This window comes from Chenopodium album, chromosome 9 (genome assembly GCF_948465745.1).
Source record: "Chenopodium album chromosome 9, dcCheAlbu1.1, whole genome shotgun sequence".
NCBI lineage: Eukaryota > Viridiplantae > Streptophyta > Magnoliopsida > Caryophyllales > Amaranthaceae > Chenopodium > Chenopodium album.
Genome location: NC_137842.1, coordinates 67,317,255 through 67,329,399, shown reverse-complemented (window position 1 = coordinate 67,329,399; position 12,145 = coordinate 67,317,255). Strand labels below are relative to the sequence as shown.

Below are 12,145 nucleotides of genomic sequence, written 5' to 3'. Positions count from 1 at the left end.
TTAAGCACGCCGTACATCAACTAACAGTTTGATTTTTGTTGGTGTACGTCTTTATCTACCAACACCCCAATGTGATAATGTCTGAATAAAATCAAATCTGTAATCGGATTTTTGATTCACTTAGCCAAATTATTAACTTACATCAGTGTGCAGGACCAGCTAGCAAAGAAGCAAAAAGCTAGTTGTGATTAGCTGGTCCCTTTCTTCCCTCCTTTACTCTCAGTCTCAGTTTTTATTTTCTTCCCCCTTTTAATGTTCAACCACAAATATTGTCTCTAACTCACATTCATACTTCCTTCCAAAATTAAATTCCCTCTGTTTAGACTCTCCTCAGCCTCTTCCTCTGAAGAATATCTTTCTGTTCAAATCTCCTCCTCACATAGGATAAATGATATCCCATCATTTATGTCATTAATGCTTGTATACTTTTTTATATTAATTATAATTTTAATATTTATTTTCCGAGTCATTTATATAATTATGGCATATGCCATATTGTCCCCTTTTCCAACTCTTATATGACTTCATATTGCCTGGAGTTTACATGATATGTGATGATTGCTTGAGAACAATGAAATGTGAGTGAAATAAGGGGATCCATTACTTTTGTTCTTTGATGTTGGATATTTTCTTTAATGAAGTTGATCATTGTGTTGTATTCTTGCCATATAATTATTTTAATTTTAAGGATGTTGATGTTATTTCTTTGTCATGCTACATACAAGTAGCTATGCATGCACCTTCTAATTTTATGAAATCTATACCTAATTACCTAGATTTTCCCCTTAATATAAATGAATCTATTCTTTTACACACAAACATGCTGAGCCTACCTTCTCTTAGAGAATCAACCAGACCCAATCATACCCAACTCCACCCCCCACCCCCCCCCCCCCCCCCAAATTAAGCTCAGCCATTCACAATTTAGTCGGAATTTATGCCACCTATGTAAGTAATAGCTCAGCCATTCAGACACCCCGCACACCCACCTCTCGTTTTCTTTAGCCCCTATGAGAATCGTAAGCCTAACCTTGAGGATGGAAGATGAAGCTAAGGCATCACCTCCTCAACTCATGATTCTCTTAACACTAACCTAACTGAATACGCTGGTTGTATTAACTTGTATAACTTGCCTAGATAAAATTTTTAAGAACCTATAATAATATTCATTGATACACATTCCGTGCCTGGTTATTGTCGTATTGTCTTTTAATTATGTCAGTTCAACTTTTATGTACTCTAGTTGCATGACTATAAAAGATGGGAAAAAAAATTAAGGTAATGTTGGGACGATTAATTTGGTTTTGCTCATATTTTGTTGATGAGTTCAATTCAATTTTGCTTCAATTCCATCGGGATATTGCCCATATAGCGTGTATACTATTTTGTATTTATTGAAATACTTTCTCTGTTTCTTTTTTACTTGCAACATTATGATAGAATTGTATAGTTTGATGATCAAGTATTAGAGTAATTTGATTTTGGCAATTGGGTAAAATCTAGTTTTGCCAACTCATCTAAAGGTAGGCCTACCTTCTCTGTGTATATTTTCTCTTTTCCCACACAAAGGCATTGTGCAATGGAGGATCCTTGTCCATAACTTTTTTTGATTAGTTCCTTAATTAGTGCATGTCATCTGATGCTAATATTATAGGACAAAGGACACTAGGACAGTACCTTTTTTTTTTTATAATTTTTTCTTATTTATCCTGACTTAAAGTCTTAAATGCAGATAATAGATTGATTTTTCATGCTGGTAGGGAATTTATGTTGGATTGCAAGTACCACCTCTCTTCTTAATTCTTATGCAAAGGTACAATGGTTTATCATCTCCTACGTTCCGGTGATTTTATTTTTTGGTTCAACACAACTACCATGAACCTATAGGAAGTTAGGAAGGTACAATTATACATTACAATTACTAGTCAATGTTGATTTGAACAAATATAAGGCCTCTTGGGAGTGAGAGTGAATGGTAAAAAATTCTCCGCCCTTAAGTTCTACTGAGGATTGATCCCACAAGCTTATGATTGTAAGTACAATTCTTACCACCTTAGACTTTATACTACTTTGTACGTGGTATACTAACAGAGTACTAAGGATGATCATTTACAGTGCGTTTGATAAGTAAACTTAAATAAGAAGTCTATATAAAATTTATCTGTGATTTACAAAATGGTTTGATTTGTACTTTTGATCTATCCGTTGTTAAGTGATGAGCAAATATTTTCAAAATAAATTATGCTAATACAAATTACATGTAATGCAAGTATGCAAGCTTTGGCTAGGCATAGTAGCACATCTGCACATGTGCTTATACCTAAAATGTTTAGTTGTGGACTTGTGGTTAAGGTTTAGCCAAGCCCCAAGGAACGCAAGCCTAGCACAAGGCACAACCTACAAATACTATAACATTTAATTCATGATTTATACACTTCAACTTGAGGTATTGAGACTTGAGAAGGCGAAAGTAAAATTAATAACTTCTTATTAAATATGGGCCTCATATATATTGGTTATATTACCAAAATGTCATGTTGGCTGAAAATTTTTGTTGGTTTATTTATAGATATGTGATTAGATTAATATTTTAGTACTTATCAAAAAGATAAATTGAAGCTTCCTCAGAGACTGGTGCGGTGATGGGGTATTAGCGTTTACTAGTCCAACTCCTTATCAGATGTATTTTATGTTGGGCTATAGTTTGGTAGAGTATGGCATGGATTGGTTGTGATTTGTAAAAAATCAAGAGTGTATAGTAATTGGTTTGAAATTTTGTCTCAACTTTGATAAACCAAGGCTTCCCTTGAATAATTAAGGAATGGGATTGAACTCTGCAAAAACACGTTAGGGAACATAAAAGGAAGAATGTGACAAATTCCAGCTAAGTAACTTTAATTACGGATTAGAAAGCAAAAAATGTCTAAATTAAATTCTGGTTGATTTGACTAAGGATCAAAGTCTGTCGTCCTCGTGGAGTACGGATCCTTTTCCTATCTTTTTTGTAGGTCCATTTCAGTTTTCATGTACTACTAGTCCGTATTTAATTTTCGGTGAAACCTTTCATTTGTCTTTTTTTTAAGAGAAAATAAGACTTGTAAATTCAAGGATAAAGTAAATTATTTGTCAATAAAATCCATTGGATGAAAATCGCTGTCATTGAGTAGGAAATGATTTTGGCCTTTATAATGTACCATATTTCTATCTTTTTAACTTTAATAAATACTTTGTACAAAGTATTAATTATTTTCAAAAATAACAATGTTTTAAGAGGTGTATAATGTATTGAAAAGTTTGAAAAAACGAATGTGTAAATTAAAAAGTAGAGAGAGTAGATCTACACTCTGAAATTAAATTATGAGTGAGAGAAGTGTAGGGGGGGCATTAAGAGGTGATCATGCTTGTGAATTACTTGAGCTCATTAGTCAAACCCCATCTCGAGTTTGATCTTGACAAGTTGTAAATCGGGAAGGATCTACATTGTGAGGTAGGAGCCCGACCCTCGAATTTATTTTTCTAAGGTATTAGATGTATAGAATTATTGCCCAAAATTGATTTTTTTTTTTTTTTTTTTTTTTACTATCTCCGGTTCAAATTACTCGCATTTTTTGGGTATTATTTGTAAGATATAAAATATTTCAAAGTTGCGAGTAATTTCGACCGGAGGTTGTACAATGGTTAAGTTGTTATATTAAGTAGTATTTAAATAAAGGTTGAAGGTTTAACTCTGGTCTTTCGTGCTTTTTGGTCCAACATTCGTCACTATAAATTTATAAATCTTGAAGACATATTAACTTATTTTTATAACGATAAGGTATCTTGTAACTTTTTAAAATTACTCATTTACTGTCATCATCTCATGAAATGACTTTCGACTTTCGCTAATGTTTCAAATAATGCAATTTATGCGATTTCCTTTGAAGGGGTGGAGTGGTCCTCCAACTCCTAATTTCGTGGAAAAAGATCTACATCATCTAGTTAACAATTACTCAATTAAAAACAACAAAGGAAAAACTAGAAAATGATTGCAAATGCGAATATTCATCTTAATCTATTGGACGAAAATTGCTTAAAATTATGTGGGTATTTGGCAATTAGAGTATTGGACCATTTTTTGTCATAAGGATTTAATGATTTACCACATGATTTCTACCCCACCATTATCTTTCTACCATGCAAAGAACTATACAAATGCATATTACGGTACATTTTCACATAGTACTCATATAGTTGGAATTGGAATGGAGTGAAATCAATTTCAATGTTTGATTAAGCATTACTTTGAAACCATAATAATTTTTTTTTTTCTTTTTTGTTTTAGTGAGGTTCACATTGTAAAATGTAATTGTTGTGCTGGTTAGCTTTTTATAAATGCAATTTTGAATTAATCAAAGCATTTACTTATAAACTTTTTTCCAACATATTTTCGACTTTTTGTTCATCTTTTGGAAATTATAATTTGTTACTCCCAACAAAATTAAAAATTAAAGCTTTGACTATTTCATTCGTAAGATGCTTTGAGAAAGTGGATTATATATAAAGTTAATTTCAAAATATCAAGTATTTAAGTGGGAATTGCATCAAAATCATATGGCAATAAGGTGCACATTCCCTTAACATTATAAAAACGCTATTTTGTTAAACACTCATTTTTTTAAGTAGTGTTTTAACTGATTAAAACGCTAACAGTTATCTCAAACGCTACCACCAAATAGAGTCATAGTTGACAAATAGCCAAAATAGCAACCAGTTCAATAATCTAGTGATCGACAGAATAGTAATTGAACCTGCTGTGGTCTCGTCAAACTGTCAAAGGGTGTAATTCGTGTAACGTATCGTGCATGGCAGCAAACAGCACCTTTGACTACAAAGAATCATTTCGAATTTTCGATCAACTTAGTTTTTTTTTAAAAAAAAAATATTTATTATTATTATCTTAATTATTTGACGAGCATTATTATGATCAACATTATTGAATTGAACAAAAATCAGCCAACTTTTCATCGTTAGTGATAAGGTCTATATATAGAATGATAAGATTTGCTAATCATAACCAATTGAATAAGTTGTTGGAAAATCATAAAATGATACTTCGATATATAATCATTGAGAAATGAGAATTTGATATGTAAAATATTTGGTGTATCAACTAAAAAAAGTTGGACGGTGTAGACTGATATATTTTATTTAGCCAAAAAATACACCAAAAAAAAAAAAAAAGAAAAAAAAAAAAAAAAAAACGGTTGAAGGATGAGTCATAAGGTAAGTATTCATAAACTACAAATAATTTCTTGAAGGAAACATCAACGATGGGCATATAAATGAATAATATAATGATGATGTCTCAGCTCCTATGTTATTCATTTGGTGGTTATATCAAATGTACATGGATGTGAGAAAAGTTTGATCCTCGTTGAATTCCCCCCATGTACTAAGTATGAGCGTTGTATCGCATATTCAAGGTACGTATGTTAATTAATTAGTCTAAAATAAATTAGACTTACAAGAATACTCCATTCAATATGAGTACGATAACTAATTGAACTTCTTTATAAAAAAAAATAAATAAAAAAAAAAATAAATAAAAAAAAAAAACAATTAAAGTGCCCTACATGGTTTCAAGTAAAAGCTTTTAATGTCGTATAGAATGAAGTATGAAAGTCTTAAATGGTTGGCTATAGCTAGTACGAATTGTGGTAATTTTTTATACCGATGATGGACACAAAGTAGTGATTAACGTCTAAACCTACTATGTAGTATGTACTAATCAAGTAATTCTGGTCTCATCAAAGAACGTAACCTATCAAGCATTCCAGTCAACACCTTTGACTACAAATTAATGCTTCATCTACATTTCCTTGTCAATTATCAATGTATATGAATTGGAGAAATGAAAAATAAAAATAAAAACTTTGATGTTAGTCACTCACTCATTGCCGAAGAGGCGATAGGATGACAGATTTACAAACAATATCCATGATTATGGACCAAAAGCTTTTGGATCTTCGTCTGAATGATCATAAATGGGCCTTCTTACTCAAGTCAACTCACGGCCCAATGAATTTATATTAGGTTCTATATGTAAATTTGAATCTTCTTTTAATTCGTTTGTAATATCCCAGATTAAACGGACGGGGAATACCTTAGCTCATCTAGTGATAAGGTGGGACTCTTGAGGTTGTAAGGAATTTGTATGTTTTGGATTGTTTCTCCAAAAAAAAAAAATAATAATAACTTTGGTGGAACTTGATTTTATATACTCAATATATATTTGTCGGTTTTCATTCAAAAGAATTATTTGTAAATGATAAACTAAGGATCATGTCAGGTTGTCAAGGATTAACCTTGTTTGATAATGTCACATTCCAAGATAATTAGCTAAGCTAAACTAGAGAGGTTAATCAAATAGGTATAATGTTGGACAATTTATGAAATTATAATTGTGAATCGGCAGCAAAAAGTCGGTATGTCCGAGTGGTTAAGGAGACAGACTTGAAATCTGTTGGGTTTCGCCCGCGCAGGTTCGAGTCCTGCTGCCGACGTTTTGTGTTTTTTTTCCCCCACTTTTACTTCTTTCTTCTTTCTCCTAACATGATAATAGTCATATTTCAGCTTACGTGTTCACGGCAGTATTAAATTAAGGAGTAACTTTTGGTTTTCAATGCAATTTTTTAATTTAAATCTTGAACTACACATCTCAAAAATTATAATTTTGACATAATTATATTTTAAAAAAAAAATAGTAATAGGAAGTCATTTAATATCAGTGATAAATCTGTCTTCGCATGTTTTATAATCTCTTCTTTACCATTTATGTCATATTGAAACATTTATCAAGTGTTTGTTTAGTTTTTTGTAGGATTTTCACTCGATTTATCGGAGTTAAGCTCCGACTACATTTGGATTCAACTCAGGTTGTACCCATGGCTTATGGTGAGTGAATCTTCTAACAACAGTTTCTGTATACGGTAAGGTTCAAAATAGATTACTCCAAATTTTTATGAGAAATATGACTTCCCACAATACATAGGATCGATATTAACCATAATATAATACTCATATAATCATGTTAGCCAAACAAACGCATTCCTTTTTTTTAACCCCTATTTGGGTTGAGAAAATAAACACTACTCCGTACTTTGTAAATCGTAATGCAATAGCCAATACTATATCACATTCACATGTTCCCATGTTAAACAGTAAAATAGCCCATAAATCCATTTACCAGTTTTCACAAGAAAGAGCAAACATTTTAGCCTACTAGTCCATGTTGACATTTTGGGCTCATTAACTTCCAAATATATACTATTTCCTCTCTCTAAACCCAACAACTACCACATTTCTATGTTTAGTCTATAATCCTTTCATAGACCATAAAAACCTTTTCATTTTTATCAACAAGTGATTTTGAGCTTCTACATGTGGTAGATTACTGTATAAAAATGAGAATGTAATGGAATAATTTTAGAAAAGATGCTGGTTCAATTTTTGTAAGTAGATCCGGTAAAATAAACCCAACCAAAATGATCTATCAGTTCACTTTTTAATTTCCTTCTCTCAAAAAATTCATTTCAACTTAATTCATTTTAGTTCATCCCCAATCGGTTCAGTTTAGTTGTTTTCTATAAATCGGAATAGGCTCTTACTTGATACAGTACAATTTTTACTAGTCTACCATCATATCATGTAATTCACCAAAAGGCAACCCATTTGCCCAAAAACAACCCGGTAGTAAACAATTTCAAAGCATTCACTGATCTCTATTATAGTATTATCAACATTCACGTCATTTGTTGCTTACAAGTCCTTTTTTTGAAAGTCATTATTATTTGATGTAAAATTATCCTAATTTGGTTAGTATTTAAAGTTGTATATCTTCCAAGGAAAGTTGCGTATAATATACATGCAACTAATTTTGATTCTAAAGCTTCAACAACTCCTCAATAATTAACCTATAAAGTCACAAATAAGGGAATGAAATTCACTCAAGCTTAGTAATACACACTTCACCTAATTGTACCACTATCAACTTTATTAGTAAGTTGAGTGTAATTTTATAAAATTAAAGATAAAATTCATTTGTTAATTTGATTATCCTAATAGAGCAAATTCTTCTCCTTTCTTTCTCAAACTAATAAAATTTCTGTTTTCACAATTTTGTACTTTAATAGTACTAGCATAGTACCTACAATTCTAACCCTAGAAAAAAGTTAAAAAAGGCTACCACCACTTTTTACTTCTGAAAATATTTATCAAATTTATTAATTCAGGCCATTGTCGCATCTTTTTCAATCTCATATCCTTTTTATAAAAATAAATAAATAAATAATTTATTATCCCAAGATAGAGTATATTTGAATCAAATTAGTTAATTCAAAGGACAAATTCGTACTTTCAATAACTGAATTTGAAACTGAATATTGTACGGAACACTTCACTAAAAATTAAACAAATAAAAAAAATAAAAAATATTAAAATGATAATTCTCATTAATTCTTTCTAAAATAGTCGAATAACAAGAAAATTCCAACTCGGGATGACTCGTTCTTGCCATCGCTCCCTGAGTCAAACTCACTAAAAACTCACCTAAAATAAAACTCAATAACTCGTTTAATAAATCCTTCTGAATAAAACTAAAGGATTTAATCGAGTTAGAAAAAACGCCAATTAATTCACATATTTTCTGGCGTGTTAATATTCAGCTACTTTAATAATAAAAAAGCTGAAAATTCCCAAATTAAAATTAAAAAAATAAAAGAAAAAGAAAACCTAACTGAGTTCACCCAACTCGAACGAGTTAACTCAACAGATCGATTTCTCGGGAATGCCGCGAAGTAAGGGTACATGCGAGTGAGACTCATTGACTCGGCAACGACTCGGGAGATTTTCAGAGCGAGTTACGACTCGGATTGCATCTTCAAAGGCAAGCTCGTCGCAAGGAATGTAGAGTGGACCATCGGTATTATCGAACCCGAACTCTTCTTCTGCTTTCCGAAGAAGGTTCTGGAAGATTGGGTGGTTCAGGTGGGTTGCTTTTACGATGAATCGCCGACCGTTGATTCCGACGCAGACCGCCACGTGTCCAGGTGGTACATCGAACGGTACGGATGCAATCGATGCCTTTTTTCGCCACCGTTTCAACATTTGGGTTAGTCGTACAATGTGCCGTATACGGTTGCTCCTCCACATAAAAAACCCAGAAAATAAAAATTGGGAAGAGAGAGAAAGAGGAGAGAGAAAATTTGGAAAAATGGGGAATTTCGGAGTTAGCTGTGTGTGGGAGTTGGAATATTTGTAGGGTTAACGGTTTTTAAGGGTTTAAAAAGGAGTAAGTAGAGTGGAGTGGAATTGCCCTTGTTTTTTGAGATATTTACGGGATTGACATAATTTTTCTTTTAACTGATTTCAAATTATCAACAGACTTTAGGATAATTTTGGGATTTTGATATGATATGATTTTAGCGTTGATTTTTTATTTTTAACGGTTGTTTATGTTGGAGTGGTAAATTGAGATGTGAGGGTAGGGTAGTATTTGTATGTTGTATATATTTCCAAATTATTTTTATTTTATTATTATTGTAAGTAAGGACTTATTGACTGAACTGAACTTATTAGAGCTGAATTGAAGTGAAATGAATATTTTATAAGAGAAGAAAATTAGGAGCTGGGCTGAACTGAACTTATTAGAGCTGAACTGAACTGAAAGTAAACGTATGAGAGCATGCGTTAAATCTAAATTTATTTTTAACTCAAATTTTATATGTGGCCAGTCACCCTGTATGGCCGCGATTACTTTTCAAGAATAACCCTTGACCGAGCGAGTATTCAAATCCCTAATCAACCAAGTAACCCTTGGTTGATTGAGTAACCCTTAACCAATTAACCCCTTATCGATCGAGTAACACCTGAGCAACCGAATAACGGCTGAATAAGTAACTTTTGACCAAATAACCCCTAAATAAGCAACCCCAGCCACATTGCAAACGCATTATATGTATAATTACCATTTTTATGGCTGAATCTAAACGTAAATATCTTTTTATTCAATAAATACTCCCTCCGTTTTGAAATACTTGCTCCACTTTCCTTTTTCGGCCGTTTTTAAATACTTGCTTCATTTCCTTATTTGAAAAGCTTTTACAATATTTAACTTATTTCTCTCACCTAGTGGACCCAACAAATATCATATTTTATTAATTTCATCTTCTCTCACCTCCAATTTATCTACTACTTTTGCTTTTTACAATTCTTTATTCTTCCACAAACCTCACTACCTCCATATTTTATAACTTTCTCCAATTTCTCCTAAAACTCCTCGCATGGAGAAATAGAGCAGTATTTAAAAACGGAGGGTGTAAAAAATATATTCCCTCCGTTTTTAAATACTTGCTCCACTTTCCTTTTCCGGCCGTTTTTAAATATTTGCTACATTTCTTTTTTTGGAAAACTTTTACAATATTTAATTCATTTCACACACTTAATGGAGCCAACATAATACTCTCTCTCCTCCTATTTTTCTACTACTTTTGCTTTATACAATTTTTTATTTTCTCAACTACCCCACTACCTCCATATTTTATTATTTTCTCCAATTTCTCCTAAAACTTTGCGCATAGAGAAATGGAGCGAGTATTTTAAAACGGAGGGTATTATGTAAATTATTGACTAATAACTGTTACGTAACAATTTTATTTCCGAAAAAAAAACTGTTACGTAAATTATTGACTAATATCTTTTTATTTCAAAAAAAAAAAAACTATTACGTAACAATTTTTATGTAATACAGCCCTATAACACTATCAAAGTAACCATATAGAATACTAAAAAAACAAAAAAAAGTAACCTTATAGAAATATGTACCAAATACCTTTTTTTTTTTTTTTGAAGAAGAAGAAATATGTACCAAATACTAATGGAATATATCTCCAAATATATATATTTTTTTATATATAATTTTTTTAACTAAGAATAAACAATAATGGAATATATCTCCAAATATCCCTTTACTGGTTTCTTTTGTCCAATTACTTGTTATACGATGAAGATATTGTTGCTATTTTTTATTTTTTATTTTTTTTTTTAATTCCTTTATTTGCATGCATGTCAAGGAAGGTGGGAATGGTTTTGTGATCAATGTTAACGTTCTTGCTCTATGTTGCTCGATGGGACACTAGCTACTATCTCATCAAATTAAAACATATTTGTACGTCCTCTTTTTCCCAAATTCTAATAAATGTAAGAAGGAACCACAATATTAGGATAACGATAAATTACACATCTTAGGGATGATTCAGTTATTTAATTAACGGAGTAGGTTTTTTTTTTTAACCTAATTAAGGGTTCTAGTATCATTTGTTATGGAGTACCTTTAAACTTTAATTGTGTTCATATCTTTAATGTATGGGCTACTCCCCAGTAGTGAAGACTGTAGTGTGAAGTGGGGAGTTTTCAATAGTTCTAGATGAAGCATACATTCATGTACACTATACACAGTCAATAGCGTATTTAATGGGAAGGAATGTATTTAATTTGTGATTTGATTTGATTTGATTTGATAATCACAAAATTTGTGTTTGAAATTTTTTACTACTACCAATGACCTATTTTAATGCCAAAGTTCATTGTTTTATAAGTTTGGTCCTATTGTAAATCCGTAATGTACTCTTTGTAATTATTCTATGAACAAAACAAGGAAAAAATGGTTCTCATTCTGTAGAATCGTTGACTAGGGATGTAGGGTTAAGCTAAGAACTTACAGTATAATACTTCTCAAGTTTTTTTTAGTTGACACGTTTGTTAATGCGCAAATTTAACCTTTAATATTTTTAATTATTACTTTATTAGTTATCAAAAATTACAAAAAAATTTATATTTTGAAAATAAATATCGTGACGAATCCAACAAGACACCACATGACTATATTTTTTTTATTATTTATAATTGTATAAATCACGAAACACGGTCAAAGAAAAGACTCCGTATATAAATAGCGCTAAAGTCAAAACGTGTCGACTGAAAAAACTGTAGGTATTGTCAACGTATGGCTTAAGTTGGGCTTGATTCTAGACTTCTAGTGGCTATTTTTAATCGCTATTCATCATTGAACCATGGGTTAGTTGACTGACTTGACTCACCTTCACTTGCC

General features: G+C 31.4%; 1 non-coding gene across 1 annotated transcript; it reads left to right on the top strand.

Annotated features, from left to right (window-relative positions):
* The first annotated feature begins 6,460 nt into the window (after positions 1-6,460).
* Positions 6,461-6,542, top strand: TRNAS-UGA (transfer RNA serine (anticodon UGA)). The gene has a single exon. It is a non-coding gene; the product is annotated as a tRNA-Ser (tRNA).
* Positions 6,543-12,145: the final 5,603 nt, after the last annotated feature.